Source organism: Lissotriton vulgaris, chromosome 8, assembly GCF_964263255.1.
Source record: "Lissotriton vulgaris chromosome 8, aLisVul1.2, whole genome shotgun sequence".
Taxonomy (NCBI): Eukaryota; Metazoa; Chordata; class Amphibia; order Caudata; family Salamandridae; genus Lissotriton; species Lissotriton vulgaris.
Window position 1 is genome coordinate 1556841107 of NC_141696.1, and position 21106 is coordinate 1556862212.

The window sequence follows — 21106 nt, forward strand, 5'->3', positions numbered from 1 at the left end:
TACCAAATTTAAAGAGGAAGTTCTTAGAAAAAAGAATGCTCACACAATTTTTCTTTTTGTCAGGAGAGAAAAAACAAAACCTCCAAACTGACATTTAACCATGGAGGGTAAGATCCTATCAATCACATCCATTTATTTTCTGAATCATACATATATCAGCATTGTGCCATAAAAGATATTCATTGATCTTTCTATGCTTCATCAGATGTCTAATGAAATACTTTAAGGATGGACAATCTGAAGTCATAAAAAAATAACTGAAAAGGGGAGAAAGAATCAGAGCAGAAAAAGAATAATGAGATGAGAAGTATTGATTAAAAAAAAAGTATCTAAGGACATACTAAAACAAATAACTTACAATACAGAACAAACATAAATAATTAAATATTTAATAGTAGCGAAGCCCAACGGGGCAAGCATAGGATGGAGAGGTGATGTGACACTACAAACCAGCTACAAATGATAGATGTGCGACAGAGGACCCAGCCGTATGAATGAAATAAACTACAAATCAACTACATCTTGGTACCTAATATTGATAGGATAATGTTGATCAAGAATCTCAATTACGTCCTTTTATTAATCCATCTAAAAGATTTCCATGATCGAAGGGTCAAAAAGGCCATATTTATATCCTAAATTCTAGAGTTGAGATAAAAGAGTTGTAAATTGTTTACTAATGGTTACCATTTCTCTTTCAAAGTCTTGATGAATATAGATCGTATTACCATCCACCATTCCATAAGGAATTTCTTTGTCATGAGATGGTGGTGATGATGTAGTACTTTAAAAAAAAAGTTGTTGTGGTTTAGATTGGTTTGCCTTCCTGCGTTGACGGAGGAGCCTTATCAACTTCAAATCCCTCTACAAAAAAAGGTTTAACAGTTTGGATTGGAGTATTTTCACATAAGCACGACAAGCACTCAACTTAACCTTCAAGGTTAAAAATCTGGAGGTTATACGGTCTGTTGCGATTTTCTAAGTCAGAAAGTTGCCTGTTAATTAGAGAAAGTTTTCAGCCAAAAAGAGATAGATTAATTTAGATTGGATTATTTTTATATCCTAATTTCATTGTCCGAAACGATTAGAGATTATCAAGGAGAGGGTAGCAATATCCCTTTGAATATGTTTAATATATAGGGCTAATGACATCTACATAGCTCCGAACTGCCTGGATTTCCTCTAGAATTTTATTTAGTGAAGGGTCTTTTCTCTCAAATACTTTACATTTAAGTGGTGGATGCAATGATATTTGTTATCTTTTGTTGGAATTTTAATCTATAGATTTCAATTCTTGAGACAAACTTAAAATCGAACTTCTGCAAACATAGATCGTTGCAAGATCAATAAATCGCTGTCAAAATAAAAAAAGTAATTGTTCCTGACATTTAATAAAGTCATATGTACTGTAGGCAAAAGTGGCATTCTATTGAAACATAAAAGGAGCCGGCCTAGTGAAAGTCATTCCATTTCCTTACGAAGGTGCCGCCTCCTTGACAGAAGTTTTAGTTTAAAAACGGAGGCATTATTGGAGCAGGAAACCATACTCATTTCGAAAGGAAGAGCCAGAAATGCTTTCAGCTTAAGCAAGGCACACACCTCTAGTCCTGCAGAGCAAGAGAACGGCATCAGTTGTCTCATCTTAGTTGGAAGAGCTTGTCGCCCGGCCGGTGAGTACCAGCTCACAGTACTGTGTCCATCTGGGTCACGTGCATGCTCTGACTCATAAGCTTCATTCTCTTACCCCATTCCCTGCAGATTTGGTACAGTCCAGTGTGTTGAACCTATGAAGTACACAGTGCATCTCCCAGAGTATATCAGAAATAAAAACTATGTTTATATGTCTCAAAAATCATTCTTGTGCCCGAGTGTGCACTACAGATTGAATGTTATAAAAGTGAAAATTCCTGTTTAAAAAAGGATACATGTATAAAAATGAAATCCTTTTAGCAAAATTGTCAAATAAGGCAAAAAGGAACCACAACAATATCTATACTAAAGTGGAATCTGCTTACTAAGCAGAAAAAAATATTTATAAACTGGATTTTGTTTACAGATTGTTTACAGGTATGACAAATATTATTAACAGTGAGTGTAATCAAACATGTTAAAAAAATACTGTTTTTTAATTAAAAAAGTAGTGATATCATAAGGATGTACAGATGAATCAATGTCATGTGGATATCAATTAAAACAAAATACCAAAGATTGCAAATTGAAATTTACCTGGAATTTAAAGTTTACCATCTGTAGGTGCATGCAAATAATGGAAAAAGTGCCTCATGGTCAACAATGTTATAGGTTACTGAGATACTGAGCAATAGGAACAACGAGATCTCTCTTCTAATAGCACATATAAGGCATCTTCTACAGCGGGAGGGTGGAATCAAGGTGTTCTAACATTTGTACCAAGGCTAGGAAGGACAGTAATAGAAAGCTTAGTTGACATTAGTGAGGTCCAGAAACGGTTTCCTCACAAACTTTCTACTTTTGCATGCTAAAATGTGACAAACTCTTCCTATATTTTTCTTGGATGTGTTTGTATTTGACGACAGCAACTTATAAATTTGAGACAGACTGACAATAACCTCATATTCGATCCATGTATATAGGTTTTCCTCTGTGTGAATTTACTTATACGCGGGTGATGCAGAACAATGGAAGCTCTTCCTACATCCATTACGAGAGAATGCTATTTCCCATTTTGTGTGTTCACTAATTGACCATTAGGTATAATAAATCATGAAATCTCTTCACAATTTACAGGTGGTGTCTTAAGAGAATTTATGACGAAGTGAAATACATGCTGAATGTTTTATGTTGTTTTCCATGTGAGCTCCCTGATGCCATTTAAGGTATGTTGACAAATTCCGTACATATGCATTTTTTTTCCCTGTGTGCATATGCTGCTGGACTATTAAGGCAAATGAACAAATAAAGCTCTTTCTACATTCAATGCATGTGTATGGATTTTCCCTGTGTGTTTGCTGATGGCTCTTTAGATGTGCTGATTTAGTCAAAACGCTTTCCAAATTCACTGCAAGTGTATGATTTTTTTCTTTCCGGTGTGTGTTCGCTGGTGGATTTTTAGGGTTCCTAACTGACGAAAGTTCTTCCCACATGCACTGCAAGAGTATGGTTTTTCTCCTGTGTGTCTTCGCTGATGGAGTTTTAATTTTGATAACTCAGTGAAACTTTTGTTACATTCACTACAAGGATATGGTTTTTCCCCTGTGTGTGTTCGTAGGTGGCATTTCAAGCTTGTTGCGAAAGGAAACCTCTTTCCACATTCACTGCATATATATGGTTTTTCCTGTGTGTGTGTTCTATGATGGAGCATTAAATATGCTCTTTGAGCAAAGCTCTTTCCACATTCAACACATGTGAATGGTTTTTCTCCTGTGTGTGTTCGCTGATGTTTTTTTAGACTATGTATCTCAGCAAAGCACTTTCCACATTCACTACAGGTGTATGATTTGTTTTTTCCTATGTGTATTCGCTGGTGACTTTTTAGGCTTCCTAACAGACGAAAGTTCTTTCCACATTCACTGCAAGAGTATGGTTTTTCTCCTGTGTGTTTTCGCTGATGGACCTTTAGTTTTGATATAGTAATGAAGCTATTGCTACATTCACTACAAGAATACGGTTTTTCCCCTGTGTGTGTTCGTAGGTGGCATTTCAAGCTTGTTGTGAAAGGAAACTTCTTCCCACATTCACTGCATGTGTATGGTTTTTCCTTGGTGTGTGTTCTCTGATGGAGCATTAAGGTCGCTCTTTGAGTAAAGCTCCGTCCACATTCACTGCATGTGAATGGTTTTTCCCCAGTATGTGTTCGCTGATGTTTCTTTAGATTTGGTATCTGAGTAAAGCACTTTCCACATTCACTGCAAACAAATGGTTTTTCCCCTGTGTGTGTTAGCCGGTGGGTCTTTAGATTTGCGGACTTACTAAAGCTCTTCCCGCATTCACTGCAGGTGTATGGTTTTTCCCCTGTATGTGTTCGCAAATGGTTCTTTAGTGATAATAAATGAGCAAAGTTTTTTCCACATTCATTACAGCAGTAAGGCTTTTCTCCTGTGTGTGTTCGCTGATGGAGCTTTAGTTTTCCTGAGAAAGCAAAGCTCTTTCCACACTCACTGCAGGTATATGGCTTTTCTCCTGTGTGTGATTGAACATGGCTCTTTAATGCTGATGAACTGTTAAATCTATTTCCACATTCATTACAACTGTATGGCTTTTCTCCTGTGTGTGTTCGAAGATGGATATTTAGATGTCCCGAGAGAGTAAAGGTCTTTCCGCATTCACTGCATGTATTGCCTTTTTTTCTTGTATGTGTTTGATATTTGACCTGTAGAGCAGATTGCTCATTTAAACTCATCTTAAATAAATATGTTTTTTACTGAATTGCTGCTACTGACAATGTAGGGATTATGAGAGATTAAAACTCTTCTCGCAAACACCCACCTGTATGTTTTTCTTATATTTTTGTATGTGAGTGAACTCGTAGTTGTGATGGTTGATAAATACTCTTGACGCATTCACTGTGTCTTTATAGGTTTTCCTCAGTGCATGCTTGCTAACGCTGCATTAGTAGTGAGGAGGAACAAAAGCTCTTCTTAAGTTTTTTGTGTATGAATGTTTTTTCTCTAAGGTTTAGTGGCAAATGGTCAGTTAGGTTTTGCCATAGATCCTATTGAAGTGTTTCCCAACAGACTACTCTAGTTGCTGACACACTGACATTTACTGCAAATGTGTAGTATTTGCAATGTATCCTTCTTTCTCTATAATAATAATGTTGAATGGTCACTGTAATGCTTGCCAGACTGATAACATATCTATCAGGGCTTGTGTCTGCAACACAAATTAAAATGTTTAAAGTCTGGGACCAAAGAATACAACTCACAGCTTATTTCCTATAGTCTGTATCTTCAATTTCAGGCAATATTTATGAAACATACAAACAAAGAACAAGCCTTATTACCAAGTATTTACATTCGAGGACAGTGAGCTGCAATGTATCTAGTCAAAGCATTCTTTCGTTGAACTTTCAGAAGTCTGCTTCTCAACTCATTTTGTACACCTATGGTCTTTTTCCACAGATTGTAGGGTTCATCAACAAATCTGAGCTTATAATGGTCTAACACCACCCTATGGATGTTATCCGGTTAGGATCTTATCCTGTTAGGACCTAATAGGTATCTCGGACGAAGGGCGAAATCCTGTATCTTTTAATAATGGATGAGTGTCCTCAGCCTCTTTAAGCCACCGGATTGCACTTGATGTTTTTTGTAGGAATTGTCTGCTGAGCTACAAGATTTTTACAGTGCTGTTATATCTATAATTACTATTTGCCGTTATTTCGAGCTCTTCTTGAACATTAGACAGCTTTCGAGTATTAACGTATTTTCTTCATTACTCTTCATCTTATGTATTCTCGAATCGGCTATCTGTGGATGCAAAAATAGTTGTAATCTCTGAATGTATAAGCAACATAAAGAACACTATGCAGAAGACATACCTACTTTTTTCTAATACGTTGTACAGTATAGGCCAGATTTAGATATTTTTGAATTGTGTTAGTACCGTCACCATGCAGAGAATCTTTCTCCTGCCATGGTGACGGTACTATGCCTGCCAAATTTGGACATCACTGGCAGCCCAGTGGACATCTCTTGCATTTAGAGGACCCCCCATCATGGCAGATCCTGTAAATTCATTCAAAGGGTCCCTTGCAGCACCAACAGTATGATGGCATCGCCCACTTGCAATTTTTATTTTATTTTCAAAAACAAAAACCCAAAGCAGGATTTTGTTTTTGAAAATAAAAAAAGAACAATGAGCCCCTCCTTACAGAAGTGTTCTTCCAAGGCAAGGGACCATTAAAAAGTTTGAACTTTTACATACCACCATGTTTCTGGCAAGCACACTGTCAAACTTCCATCAGCCCTTTCTTTGCAGGCCCGTCACAGGGGTATATAGGCAGAGGAGACTCATTAGTGTCTGCTGTCTACATACTGAAGGTCCATATGCCTATAAATTAGGTGAACAGACCTCCTGATTGGCAGAAAGGAGTAACCTTTTCAGCCAGCATCTAAAATCAAGGCCTGTATATTTAATCACTGCGCCACTAAACACAAAAATATTAGTATTCAAATAAGCCTTGATCCTGCTCCAAAAGTAACAGTTCAGTATGAACAGGAGTCCATGTTCCTATAAATGGCAATAAAAGCAACCACATAATAGTTTTGACTTTGCTGGGCCGGGTCCGTGAGTTACAGCTTAAGTCCTAGGGCACAGCAAGACAATTATTGAATACATTTCCACTTAATCAAGTTTATATCTTAGGGAATAACATTACAAAGAAAACAAAACACAACAACGCTATTTGGAAAATAGAAATAATAGAATCCTTCTCACAATGAAAACCAAAACATAGATTAAAAAGAGGATTGTGTGGCATTTCAATGATTTTTTTGTTTGAATATTTTTTATTAGATTTCAGCACTTATTGTCAATATACAGCGATGCAGCAAGCAAAGAATAACGAGCACATATAATCTCCAATGCTTTACAAGGACAATCCAACATAATGATATTACACAATGAAAAATGGAACTTAAACCCCTTTGCACTCGGCCTAACGGATAATAGAAGGGGGAAGGAGAAAGTAGAAAAATTGGGAAAAGAGGGGAAAGCTCTCCATTTGCAGGAGCTCGACAAATGAACAATATTCAATGCTTTTCTGTGTGACAATGAGCTTGTGATGTCTAAAAACAACATGTGATGCAGTACAACTACATAGGGATTTCCGAGGTGAAAATGAAACAATCTGCAATAGCGTGCATTACGAGTAAAATATAAAAAAATTGAGGCTTTAGAGAAAGTGAGGTCATGTGTTGCTGATAGCAGCACAATCTGAGGTTCAGGGATGAGATGTGAGGCGGCATTTTCTTACAGTTGCGCTCCTTCCTTAGGTCCCACCCAACAGCTAGTATGTGGTGTACCATCCATTTTAGGGTCGTAACCGAGGTGCTGTGTGTTAGAAGGTTATTGGCAACTAATACACTATTCATAACTTTTTTGGAACAATCGTGTCAAATGGGAAACTCCCATGACACCAGAACGTAACCACAAGGGAGAAGTGAGATGGAACTAAATGAAGAAAACAAATCTCCAACATAAGAGGATGGGAGGGGGGGAGCCGAAGAAGAAACAAAGCATTGAAAAAGGGGGAGGAGAAGATGAGTCAATGGAGTGAGAAGAGTGTCAATGTGTGCCTGCAGAAGTAGATGTCCGGCTCCAGGGCCAGGGGCGTGGGGCGGCAGGGGTCCAGTGGAGTGTGGAGTGCGGGTCCCCCCAAGAGGGGGAGAGAGCCGCTCTGCAGTGACTAACAGACACCGGGGTACTCGAGTCAAGAGGGGGGGGAAGGCCCGAAGCAGCCATGACCCTACAATGTCACAGCAGCACCTCACCGCATGTGCATAATTACATCTCTCATATGTCCGAGATGAAGTGGGTATCTATGGGGGCATGGAACTCTCCAACCCACCCGTGTCCCAGGCCCAGTCCAATAAGGGGGGCCATCTAAGTGATCCCCTGATCCAAACTCGCCTGCTGGAAGGACTTCAGGGTGTCATCCCAGAGCTGCGCAATGGGGAACTTTCTCAGTCCCGCCGTCTCTTCTCTGTGCAGTGTGGTGCTTTCTGCTCTCGCCCAATTTACGAAAGAGGCGTACCAGTGCCTAGCATGTGGGGGTTTGTCGCTTTTCCAGCGCTTGGTGAGCAGTCTCTTGGCCATGACGAGTCCTAGATCCCAGAACCTGGCTGGTACCTTGTTAAGTTTGGTTCTCTTGTACAGACCCAGGAGACAGGCCTCCCATGTGTGCGGTAGGTCTTTGCCGGCGCTCTGTTTCAGCAGGGTTGTCACCATGCTCCAATACGCCTGTATATTGGGATAGGCCCAGAGCATATTTAAGAGGCCTGTGTCTACCAAAGAGCATCTCGGACATGCAGTAGTGGTGACCGAGAAGTACCTGTTGATCTTGTCTGGCGATAGGTATGCTCGGTGTACTATATAGAATTGTATGATCTTGAAACGGGAGTTGCGTGGAACATTAACGGGGCTGAATACCATTGCCCATTCTTTATCCGTCCATGCCCCTCCCCTATCTGCCGCCCTTGTGTCTCGCTACCGTTGGGTGGAGCATTGTGTGTGCATCAGGAGAGCCTGCGCTAGCCAATGGACCACGTGGGAGCGATCACCCATGACATGCAGATATTGTAAAAAGTGGTGCGTCTGCAGCTCATCAGTTATATCTCCCTAGTCCCGCACAAGCGTGTGTGTAATGGATGCATGAAGGAGAAACTGCCCAGCCAGAAGGCCTGTGTCTCTGACTAAAGCCTCGAAGGGAAGCAGGGCAACATCCGCGAACAGGTCGCCTATCGTGTCCACTCCGGCCTGTACCCACGGCTCCAACACGGCCTCCGTCACCACTCCACCGTCCCTGGGAGTCCCCAACAGCGGGAGCACCGGGGCATATCGTTTCACCTTTCGAGTGAGTTTCAAGCTACGCTGAAAACACCTGCGTGCCACTGCAAGGTGCAGCTGCGACGGGCAGGGCGTCTTGGTCAGGGGGTGAAACAGCGTGTGGATCTGCGTATGTGTCCAGATAGTGGCGTCTGTGGCAGCGTCACATAGGTTCCGTCCGCTCAGCCATACCGTCACCCATTGCAGCTGCGCTGCCAGATAATGAAGTTCCAGATTGGGAACTGCGAGGCCTCTCGCATCTGGGGGCGCATAAAGCTTCGCCAACGCTACGCGAGGTCTCCCGGTGTTCCAAATAAGGTTCCGGATCGAGGTTTCCAGGTCTCAAAACACCCGAGTTGGAACATACACTGGGATATTGGCATAATAATATAATAGCCTCGGTAGGACTATCATCTTCGTCAGTGTTACACGACTGGGCACTTTGAGTGGGAGAGTCTTCCAAAAGGCCATCTGTGCTCGTAGTGAGGAAATAGCTTGCATTAGGTTTCCCTCCAAAACGTCGGACAGGGTTCAGTAGATGTGTATTCCGAGATACCGGAACGTGGTGGGGTACCAGGCGAGTCTCCCGTCATTGATGTGGATGTCGCATTCCTGCGCATCCGGGCTAAAGGAGTACACTCCAGATTTGGCCCAGTTGACTTTGAGTCCCGACATGGCCTCAAAGGTTCGAAAAGTGTCAGACAGGGATGGTGGCAGGCAGGTCAGGTCCTTGACGTATAGGAGCAAATCATCGGCGTACAATGAGACCGCATGTAAGCCATCCACCAGCGGGATTCCCCATTCCTCGCCCTGCCCTCAATAGTGCTGCGAGAGGCTCCATGGCTAGCAAGAAGAGTAACGGGGACAAGGGGCAACCCTGTCTGGTTCCCCTCCCAACCCGGATGGCTTCAGATAGCAGTCTACCAGTGCGTACTCGCACTGTAGGTTTCTGGTATAATAATCCGACCATATCAATGTAGTCATCACCGAGTTCGTATTTCTCCAGCGTTGCCCCAAGATAGGGCCACTCCACGGAGTCGAAGGCCTTCTCGGGGTCCAACACGAGGCACCCCGATCGAGGCCATTGTTGCGTGGCATAACGTTGCACTCTCAATAGTCTGCGGATGTTGTAGGAGGTACTACGTGTAGGCACAAAACCATTCTGGTCGTGGTGCACGAGGGTTGGGACCAGAGGGGCCAGACGCTGAGCCGAAGTTGAGGCAAGTATCTTGTAATTGGTGCTCAACAAGGCCAGCGGTCGGTACGAGCCCAAGCACGTGCCATCTCTGCCGGGTTTCAGGAGGGAGATGAGAGTGGCCTCGTTCAGCGTAGGGGGGGAGAGGAGTCCTCAGCGGATGCCGCGTACATCCTCTGCAGCTCTGGGATCAAAATATCCGAGCATGCCTTGAAAAATTCGGCAGGCAGCCCGTCCGTGCCAGGAGACTTGCCATTAGATAGGGCAAAAATGGCCGTGCGTAGCTCGTCAGATGTGAGCGGTGCACCCAAGTCGCCCTGCTGCGCAGCAGTTAATCTCGGCAGCTGTATGTCTGAGAGATAGTCGGTGATGTCTGTCGCTGGGACACTCAATTGGGAGCGATATAGAACCTGAAAGTGATCTACAAAGGCCGTGTGTATCCTGCTTTGTGTGTACACCACCTCGCCCTGGCCAGTGCATATCGCGGTCACAGGCGCAGTGCGATCTTTCTGTTTGATCAGCCAGACCAACAATTTCTCAGGTTTGTCACCGAGATGATGCGTACGCGCCGAGTGGGCCGCATAATTAATGTGACATAGCCGTTCCAGTAAGCGTGTATGCTCTGTGCGTGCCAAGTGTAGAGATCCGTCATCGCCCTCCGCCGCCTCCTGTTCCTTTTGGAGCAGGTCAATTTCAATTTGTGTCAGTTCCCCCTCTAGCTGTTTCTGCAGGTTCGCCTGTGTGCCCAGGCAGTGTCCCCTGAATACAACTTTATAGGCGTCCCACTCGACTTGGGGGGAGGACGCGGTGCCAGTGTTGTCCTCGAAGTATTGTGTTGTTTGTGCGGAAAGGGAGTCACGAAAAGGAGCGTCAAGAAGCAAAGCTGGTTGTAACCTCCAGGTGGGAATGAGTGGATGCGGGCGCTCCCATACTATTTCTAGTATGTGTGGATTGTGATCGGAATGGGTGCGGCCCATGTAGTGTGAATTTGTTACAAGGGGGAGAAGGTCGCTGGACACCATATATCTATCCAACCGTACGTGTAATGTGTGAGCGCCCAAGTAATAGGAATATACCCTAGCGTTGGGGTTGCGAGAGCACCAAACATCATGCAGATCCCATTGCGCTGTCCAGGTGGTGACTGCTTTCATGGCTCCATGCGCTGGTGTGGCGGCGTGGGGCAGGAAAGAGCGGTCTAGTGTGGCATTCAGGATGCAGTTATAATCGCCTCCCAGCACCCATGGGACACCGTGCCAAGGCGCCAGGTTCGCGGAGAGCTGTGTGAGGAAACCCCCTGGGTCTGTGTTAGGGGTGTATAAGGAAGCCAAAACCACCGGCTGCCCATCCAATCTACCTTGTACAACTACATACCTGCCCTCTGGGTCCACGTGAGAGTGTGTTGCTGTGAAAGGAGTCCCGGGCCTCACCCATAACAACGCCCCTCTGGCATAGGAAAAGTATTCCGTGACATAGAGTTGCCCGCGCCATCTACGGCGTAACGTTTGCGTTTCCGCCCTGTCTAAAGGTGTCTCCTGTAGGAGCGCAATATGGGCATGACGACGTTTAAGGTAGGAGTAAATCTGATACCTGCGTGATGGTGTGTTCATACCTCTTATATTCCAGGTGCATATTTTGATCGTAGTCATTTTACCACATTAAGTAACCCCCACCCCCACCCCGCCACAAGACCCCGCCCCTGCAGCCCCCACTCACCCCCATCGAAAACAATTAAATACACCTCCATTGACAATAGGGATAAATTCTTCAAAAAAAACAAAAGAATCGTAAATTAAGGAATATAACAAACCCCAAAAGTCCAAACCAATGTAGAGTACCAAAAGGTCGGCTGCTAAACATGCCGCCGTCCAAACTCTCTATCGAGCTAATTAACATTTCAGTGCAGGGGGTCGCTATATGCTAGGCAAAGCTGCGGTATCGCAACAGTATGGCCTTCAAAGGAGGCTTCGCCCCTCCCCAGGCCTCGTGAAGCAGTCAGTGTCAGACAGGAAGCATGATGAGCGATCAGTGCATATGTCAATTGGGGCAAACCACAATCAGGTAGGTCAGACAAGCCCCGTCGCCACCCATACAACCAGGTCTCCAACGGCCGAGTCGCACCAAGCAGGGGCAGTAGAGGGTCGCCACCAGCCTGGCGTCATGTCAATGATTTGGTACCGGTGGTAGTACTCACTGCGACTCGCATCGTTGGCCATGTGTCCAGATGGGGTCTCTGCCCCAGGCACCCCCGTGGCTCACGACCCGGCCAGGGCACACGCAGCCACCGTGACCAGGATGGTTCAGACCAGGGGTTCTTCGTCACGCTTTGTTGTCGCTCCTCAAGCAATCAGGTCCGCTGTTTGTGGTGTGACATCCGGTGGCTACGTGGACATCTGGGAGTCAGGTAGCCCATAAGTAGCCTCATCCTCGCTGGGGAAGGCCCGGGGGCTGGCCTCCAGGGCAGGGTCCAATGTTGGGGAACCACTGAGTTCTGCTACTCTGCGGAGGGCATCCTGCTGCTCAAGGAGGACAAGTTCTGCAGGTGGGGTAAGGTCCACTGTCACCTGCGACTGGCGGGCCGCTGGTGATCTATGCCTGCGGTGTCGCCGTGGCCCGCGACTGCGTGGCGCCGCATAGGGCCCCAGCATCCGACGGGGTGCTGTATCCACGCCGTCGTCCAGCCAGATCTCAACCTCTTCTGAGCTGGTGAAGAAATGTGTTTTGTCCTGCGCCACCACCCTCAATCTGGCAGGGAAAAGAAGGGAATATTTAAGGCCAAGGTGACGCAGCCTTTGTTTCACAGTGAGGAAGTAGTGCCGTTGGCGCTGCACCTGGACTGTGTAGTTGGGAAAAAACATCTTGGCGTTGTCGATCTGGACATCCTTGAGCCTCCGGGCTTTGCGTAGGATGGAATCGCGGTCACGATAATTCAGGATCCGGAGGAGTAGCGGTCTGGGATTCAACCCCGTGGGGAGAGGCCTTGTCGGTACTCTGTGCGCCCGCTCCACCACGAAGTGTGGCGACAGGGTGCCCTCCGGCAACAGGGTCCTCAACCAGCCTTCCAAGTGTATCGTAAGTTCCTTTCCTTCCCATTTTTCTGGCACACCCACAATTCTGACATTGTTTCTTCGTGCCCGCCCTTCCGCATGATCTTCCAAAAATTCGACCCTGTTCACGAGATCTCGTACTTGCTTATCGATCTGGGTGACCCGGGGTCCAAAATTCTCCATTGTGCCTTCCAAAGACGTTGTGCGTTCCGCCAGTTTCTTATGGTCTGCACGAAGATGGGTAAGGTCAATGGCGACACTGTCTATTTTGGTCTCCAAAGAGGTACGGGTGAGCTGGAGCGATTCTTCCAGTCGTTCCATGGCGGCCAACATGGTGTCAAGCTTCGTCGCCACGTGGTCGCCGTCCGTCGGTTTCGGCAACGTATCCATCTTCCCCCTCGGTGGTGCGCCTCCGGTGCCAGTTCGTGTTTTTACACCCCGAGACATGGGCAGAGTGACAGATGAAGGAGCCTGTGCTCTCTGCGACAACCACCAAAAGCAGGAAACGTCCCGTCTGATGAACCAAGAAGCGTCGGCCTAGAGGCGCAGCAGCGCAGGAGGGCCTCGGGGAGAGCCGGCGTTTTTGATGCAGCTGCTCCACCTCCCCTCTAGCGTAGAAGTGTCATTATCGCTGTGTCCAGGCCCGGCCGCGACCACAGGCGGCCCAGGGCACCAGGCGCCGTCCGCAGCAGCTGAGGTGCGTCTCAGGTCAGAGGCAATCACCCGGCGCAGCCACCGATCAGGCAGGTGGTTATCGCGTTGTGCAGGGCTCCCACAGGCACAACTGGGCACAGGGCTCACCAGTCAGTAGCCCCTCCCTGTGTTAAAATCTAGTTTGCGACATCAACATTATCGGCACCATCTTGTCCCTTTTCAGGCTCGTATGTGCGAGTAAGTAGCAGCCATTTTGAATGCCATGGCCTCTCTGCCCACTGCCGATAGCCAGCACGTCTCTCTCTCCCTCTAACCTCGCAAGCATCCCCCCGCACGCTGACAGCCCCGCCCTCACATGCTTGGGCCATAAACCTCCCCTTCAGCGCAACCCTGCCTCGGAACCACATCCCGTTCCCAGCTAAACACCTCCCTCCATCTCTTTTCATGATCTTGTATCCTTTGATAAACCCCCCTTTCCTCTGTGCCCGATTGTCCTGCTCGTTCCCAGGCCGCCACCTGGCCCTGCGGATGCAGTTTATTGCCCCCATACAGTAGGAAGCTTCTCTCATCAAAGGATCCACAACTGATCAAAGCCCCCACCCCATGAGATCCGATCAGCCACACACATTCCGGGAATCAGCGGAATGTCCAGCTGCGCGACAGTCATCACCTGTGGAGACCGGGGTGGGGACTTCTACTGTAAATGTGTGTGGGAAAGGGCATGAAGCGGGGATTCCGAGGATGTCTTTCCGTACATCAAAGTATTTGCAAGAATGTGCCACATGTAATAAACTGCAATAAAGACCATAAACCTGTGTATAAGAGGCCAGGCCTCAGAGATGCGGTTAGAGCACCTCGAGAAGATACCCTGTTGTCTGATTTGATGTGTTCTGCTCCATCGGAATAAACTCCTGTTTCCTGCCTTCCAGTCTCCAGCGCCTGCCTCTTTGTTTGATCGATTCGAATGGTATGAGAGGCGGTTAACGCCGGGCAATACTTAAAGGTTCTTGGTCAACATCGGCTCTACCTTTTCTACAATTGGCGTCCCAAACGTGGGGCCCATCAGCGACACGTGGATCCAGTGAGAGAGGTCCTGACGACAGAGTGAACGACTGCAACGATCGGGAGAGCTCCTGCCCAATAGACCCTCGTCTGGCAGCCGATCATCCGAACTTCACCGGTTCCGAGCAGACCTCTCTCAAGTGATCTACGGTCCTGACTGGGAACCATCAGGAGTGCCGTGACAGTTACAGAGAATAGTGGATGATCGGGCGCTGGATGTGGAAGACGAGAAACTGTCCATGCGGTCCGGGTAAGGTCGTGTAACACGACAAATTGCGAAATGATTGTTTGATTGTTTGGAAAATACTAGTATTACTCTTCGATTGTTTGTTCCTTTTGAGATATTCTCTGCCTGCAAACGGGGAAGAATAGAAATATTCTCTCTTCCTTTGCAGATAGTGAAGGGTAGGTAACGCGGACCTTTGTCCCTCGTTGTAATCTGTCGTGCCTATTTTTCTCCCCACTGATTGATTGATTGTCTGAACATTGACTGTTCGAAGTTGGTTCTTTTGAGATATTCTCTGTTTGCAAATAACGTAGAATAGAAATATTCTGTCTAGTCTTTGCAAGTAGTGAAGGATAGGTAGTGCGGACCTTTGTCCCCCGTTGTAATCTGTCATGCCTATCTTCTCCCCACTGATTGGTAGTTGGTTCAGCCCGGACCGCTTATTAGAGATGAACCATCCAGCTCCACTGGAAGGCACCCCTAATAAGGACATGTTCATGAAGCATGGACTAATCGCTATAGCCTATAGCAAGCTATGGCACAAATATACAAGAAAGGATCAGTGAAGTCAGTGGCCACTGATAGAATCCTTCGATGATGATAAAATGAACGCGCTGGAAACAGCCCTTCGTAACAATAAAACAACGCCCACTATGCTTGATAGTCTCGGCATGTGGCGCAAAGAAACAGAACAACGTAAAAAGAGAAACGAAGTCAGATTAGAGAAAGAACTACGAAAAGCAGCTCACCTAGCTGCCAGAAAGTTAGAGGAAGAGATAAAGGAGAGAGAGAAAGCCAAACAGAAACAAGAGTCCGAAACATCGAGTCAGTGTCCTGTGAGAACACCCTCTATGCTCTACCCCGAGCTACCCTTGAAACAGCGAGCGAACAATAATCTATTACTAGGTCCTCCGATCATCTACATGCCCCCTCCATATGCCCCTTCCCGACCCTTAGTATAACACCCGCCACCCCCATGCACAGATGAGAATAGTACCAGGGCCTCGGTCCTCATGGCCTCCGCGCCGGCCGAACCCCTTGTACTCGATGCAGCACAAGCAGCAGTATTAGACAACCCTGAGGCCCGAAAGAAAGATTCCACTAGAATAAACAGGTTGAGCAAGGATGAGCGAGCAGGGATCGACAAGATAGTAAAGACAGTAGTGGAACAGAAGGAGAGTGAGGAGTACGTAATGGATATGTACAACTCATATGCTGAGAGCCACAGACGGCACTTCGTTGTGCGATTTTGTTACCATACCCTAAATGCTTATGAGGACCAATGCCGAGACAAAGGTCCGAGAGCCTTACGACTCTATATAGAAAGGTTGACATCGGGGATGAGGGCGAGTGTGATGTGACGGACCTCCTCACGCGTATGCTTGAAGTTTTCCGCCACCTCACTGAACAGGGGTTGGAAGCTAAACCTACGGCTCCTGTAGCGGCCGAACCTCGAATAGAACAAGCTAGCGCCATGATGCCTATAAGGGAGGCCTCTCCCTACTGGGTTCCCCCACGAGGTCTGGGAACGCACGATGATGTTAACCATCAAGATGCAAAAGGGAGAATAGTTTATAACTGGGTCTACCAACCATGGGATCGGCAAGATATTCTGACGTTCCAAAAATCCCTGCCCGATTTACGAAAAAACCCCACTGCCTTTTATACTGAATTAGGTACAGCCTTAGGTTCAACGATTATGACCCTAGCTGACATTGATTTGTTTTTCGGGTTATGTCTGCCAGCTGATGTGTGGAAGCAAATCCGGAAAGTCGACCACCTTGAGCTGTTCGGACATACCTGGTCACAACTCAATGGCATGGACAGACGAGAGCCTGGACAGAAACCTTTGAAGCCCATTTTAGAACTCTCAGACAAAATCGTGCAGAAACTGAAAACCCTGATCCCAGAAAAGAAGGTGGACTGGTCGATAGTAACGGCCTGCCACCAGAAACCCCAGGAGGACGTGTCAGAATACTTCTCCCGGTTTGAAACGGTGTTTTCCGATTACAGTGGCCAAGACATGACCACTGCAACCGGACATCATCTGTTTGTTCAGAACTTTGTTAAAGGTCTGTCGCAGGAAGTCTCTCAGAAACTACAGGCTAGCGAGAGTAGTTGGGCGGCCTCCAAACCTGTGGCTATCCTCCAGATGGCCAAGTATTACGAGCATCAGAAGAACGAGAATGATAGGGCGACTGAGAAAAAGAAAAAGGACCTGAAAGAAAGGGTGATGATCGCGCAGTTGCAAGGGGTGACTAAAGGACGAGAACAGTACAAGGGAAATTACCAGTCGAATGCTCCTAGAAACCCACCCCCTAAAGAATGTACACCCGCACCCTATGCTGGACGAAAAGACATCGACGAGAACCAGTGTGCATTTTGCAAAGGATTCGGCCATTGGAAATCTCAGTGTCCGGTCCTATTAGAAATGAATAAGAATAGGGACACAAGAGATATAGCGGGTGGGCCAAGAAATAGAGGACAGGGACAAGGGTCCACAAACGACACCAGCAACGACAGGCCAGGCAGACCGAACACATTTGACCGTCCCCGACAGAACCAGTACCAGCAGTCTGACTGCGATGACGCCCACAACAACTGGACGCAGTCCAGTTACCCGATGGAGTGGTGTTGATACAGTACGTTGATGATATCCTTTTGGCGGCCGACACCACTCTACTTGCAGTCACAGCCACCATCCACCTCCTGCACTTCCTTGCGGAAAATGGCCACAAGGTCTCCAAGAAGAAGTTGCAATTCTGCCAACCCCAGGTCACTTACCTAGGCCACCTCTTGTCCAAAGACGGGAGAAAGCTTACCCCCGACCGGATTCAGACCATTCTAGAGACCCCTGTCCGTAAAACCCAGAAACAAGTCCGCTCCCTGCTAGGCCTCACCTCTTTTTGCCGACAGTGGTTGCCAAATTTCAGCACTTTTTGTGAAACCACTGCTTTCCCTGCTGGCTAAAGATGTCCCCTTCCCGCTCCCTTGGACCCCTGAGTGCCAATCCTCCTTCATAGAACTACGAGACGCCCTCTGCTCAGCCCCTGTCCTAGGAACCCCCGATTACACGAAACCCTTCTTCCTCTACACCCACGAAAGGGAGGGATGCGCTTTGTCTGTCTCGACCCAGTCCATTGGCCCAAAACAACGCCCATGTGCCTACTTCTCTGCCACTCTTGATCCCGTAGCCAGAGCTTTGCCTGCCTGCCTTCGAGCTGTAGCTGCCGCTGCTTTCTCTATCCGACAGAGTGAGGGTATCGTACTCTCGAACTCCCTCACGGTGTTAGTACCCCATGCGGTCGACACCCTCCTGAACCAGACTAAGACGCAACACCTGACTGGGTACGAACTGACTCTGCTTGTCCCCCACATCACCCTGAAAAGAGGCACCACGCTGAATCCGGCAACTTTGTTGCCCCTACCTGAGAACGACCCCAATGTGTCCCCTGTAAATGACTGTGTGACCCTCACGGACGAACAGACTAGGAGTAGGGTTGACCTCAGAGACACAGCCTTCCCAGACCCTGACGGGGAGCTATGGGTGGACGGCTCTTGCATCAAACTCCCTGACGGCACCACCTCAGCTGCTTATGCAGTTACCACAGCCCGAACTGTAGTAGAGACAGCCCGCATCACACAACGATCGGCACAGGCAGCAGAACTGATTGCCCTCACACGAGCATGTATCCTAGCAGCAAGAACCAGAGCAAACATTTACACCGACAGCCAGTATGCCTTCGCGGTGGTTCATCATTTTGGGCTCCTATGGAAGGAGAGGGGATTCCTGACCTTGCACGGCACACCCATCTTACACGGAGATCTAGTCTCTGCTCTGACTGAAGCGGTCCTCCTTCCCAAGCAACTTGCTGTAATAAAATGCCAAGGACACACAAAAAGGTGACAGACATCATTGGGCAGGGGAATGCACTGGCCGACAACACTGCCCGAACCACTGCTGAGAATAGGACAACGACACGCATGTATATGACCCGGTCACAAGCAGAAAAATGGACAGACGCTAGGGAGACTATTAGAGACATCCAAATGGCCAGCTCACCACATGAATTGACTGAATGGGCACGGGTGGGACTGAAAGACGATGAAGGCTGCTGGCGGACAAAAGACACGAACAAATGGTTGCTACCCAATTCATACCTGATCCCCATACTGACCATGGCACACTCTCCTGCACACATAGGATCTGCCCCTATGACCGAACTTGTCTCCAAAGTTTGGCACAACGACAAGATCGCAGACTCTGCTAAACGTCTGGTCCAACAATGTCTGATATGCCTGCAACACAACCCTGGGAAAGGAACTGTAGTACCCCGGGGAGGGTTTGGGGTTCCCAATCATCCATTTGAAGTCCTGCAGATGGACTACTTCCAACTAGAAAGATGCCAAGGTCTGAAGTATGTGCTTGTTGTCGTGTGCGCTTTTAGCAAGTGGGTGGAAGCCTATCCAACTCGCGATAACACTGCCATTGCCACTGCAAAGGTACTACTGAAAGAATTCTTCCGTCGCTACGGCCTTAGTCGAATTTTGTGGAGCGACAATGGCCCCCACTTCGTAGCCGAAGTTATCCAACTCATCTTGAAGGGGTTGGGTGTAAAACAAAAATTTCATGCAGTCTTCCACCCCCAATCTGCTGGACTAGTTGAGCGACATAATGCCACACTGAAGCTCAAACTAGGTAAAATAGTGGCTACCACAAGACTAAAATGGCCAGATGCGCTCCCACTAGCATTGCTATCAATGCGTTCCACCCCCACCAAACACCATTTGACGCCTTACGAGGTCGTTTTCGGCCGGCCCATGAGCGTCTGGTCTGCACCAAAACCAACTTCCATTCACGACGTCCCGGACATCCTAATGTCTGATTATTTGTACATCCTGACTAAAGCACTGTCTGTTATCCATCAACAGGTGCTGCATGCCATTCCTGATGCTTACAGGGGCCCCGGACACGACATCCAACCCGGTGATTTTGTGCTAGTCCGAAATTTCCAGCGTGCAAAGAGTCTGGAACCTCGGTGGACGGGCCCCTGGCAAGTCTTGATCACCACCCGTACAGCTCTTCGAGTGGAAGGTAAACGGAATTGGCTGCACGCACACCACTGCAAAAAGATCTCCTCAACCCTGACGACGAACGAAGACGTGGCCACCCAAGAAGAGCTCCTGAACAAAGATCGACCATCCCTGAGCTTTTATCCTGATAAAGACGCTTGAACTAACAGAATTTCCCGATCCCACTGTGCCATCCAGAGAAGGGTATAACCTGCGACGAAAGGAGGGAGCTCCGGCTAAGCAGACCACTGACTAAGTTACAATTCTCAAGAGTGGTAGCCTAACACTACTAAGGCTGCCAGGAGAGAAGCCAAAGTTTGTGGTTCTGCCCGCTACCGAGCCCCTTGAAGATGATGGAAGCGCCCGATATGAAGATGATGGAAGCAACCGGACATCCGAAGATTCACTACAGAAACCCAAAGACTGACAAAATCCACAGCTCAAAGACTATTGCTCTCTTTATCACCCTTCTCTTTTGCCTCCTCCTCATGACCACCCTCTGGATCGTGGAAGAGAGCGCACCAGCCCATAAGACATTTCTGACCACTGCACAGCCTACCACAATGAAAGAACATTACCTGGTCTCTCTTTCACCTCAACTCCGAGAAAGACGTAAGGAGTTTTGGAACAACTCCTTCGTGCAATTGCTGCACCAGCACAATCTTGCCACCAATGCCACCAACTGCTGGATATGTGGGTTGTTACCCCACGCCACTGGACATTCCATCCCCTTCATCCCTTCACATTTCTCAGTTCACGGCTCCTGCCTTGCTTGGCTGATCCTCTTGCAAGAAAGCAACAGGGATAATGCCACTTCCAGCAGAACTATGACACATTTCTTTCATGGGGTCTGGCAGAACAAAACAGGGAGAACTGCTGCACACTTTTGCCCCCTGACATCCAACGACTCTATTCATATGGACATCCCTGTCAAAGAACGGATTGAAATGCAGGTGTTCAACAACCCAACCAGACCCACCTTCTCCTACCTCCGGAAACGAACAGCTGCCACCCTGACTGTGGCCCTATCTGTCGTCAATGTCTCAGGTCTTGTGTGCATCGAAAGACTTGGGACACAGCTGGTAGGCCACAGCGCTTGCCGCATCACCAGAACTTTGGACTCAACTGATCCACCCTCTTTTGTCACTTCTCCGAATATGTACTTTGTTTGTGGTACAAAAGCTTACACCTGGCTCCCCAACGGCTGGGGGGGTACCTGTTACATTGCCTTCTATCTTCCGCCGACCTATGTGGCTCCAGCAAACCGTCACCGACAGAGGCGAGCAAAAGACATTGAGCAAGCCGACTCCACCGGAGCACAGTTCC

The 21106-nt window shown here is 47.4% G+C and overlaps 1 pseudogene across 1 annotated transcript in view; it reads right to left on the reverse strand.

Annotated features, from left to right (window-relative positions):
• Nucleotides 1-1996: 1996 nt before the first annotated feature.
• Nucleotides 1997-21106, reverse strand: part of LOC147700391 (uncharacterized) — a 78791-nt pseudogene continuing 59681 nt past the window's right edge. Inside the window, exon 4 of the transcript XR_015299421.1 lies at nucleotides 1997-5447. The product of XR_015299421.1 is annotated as an uncharacterized LOC147700391 (transcript). The remainder of the gene's footprint in view (nucleotides 5448-21106) is intronic.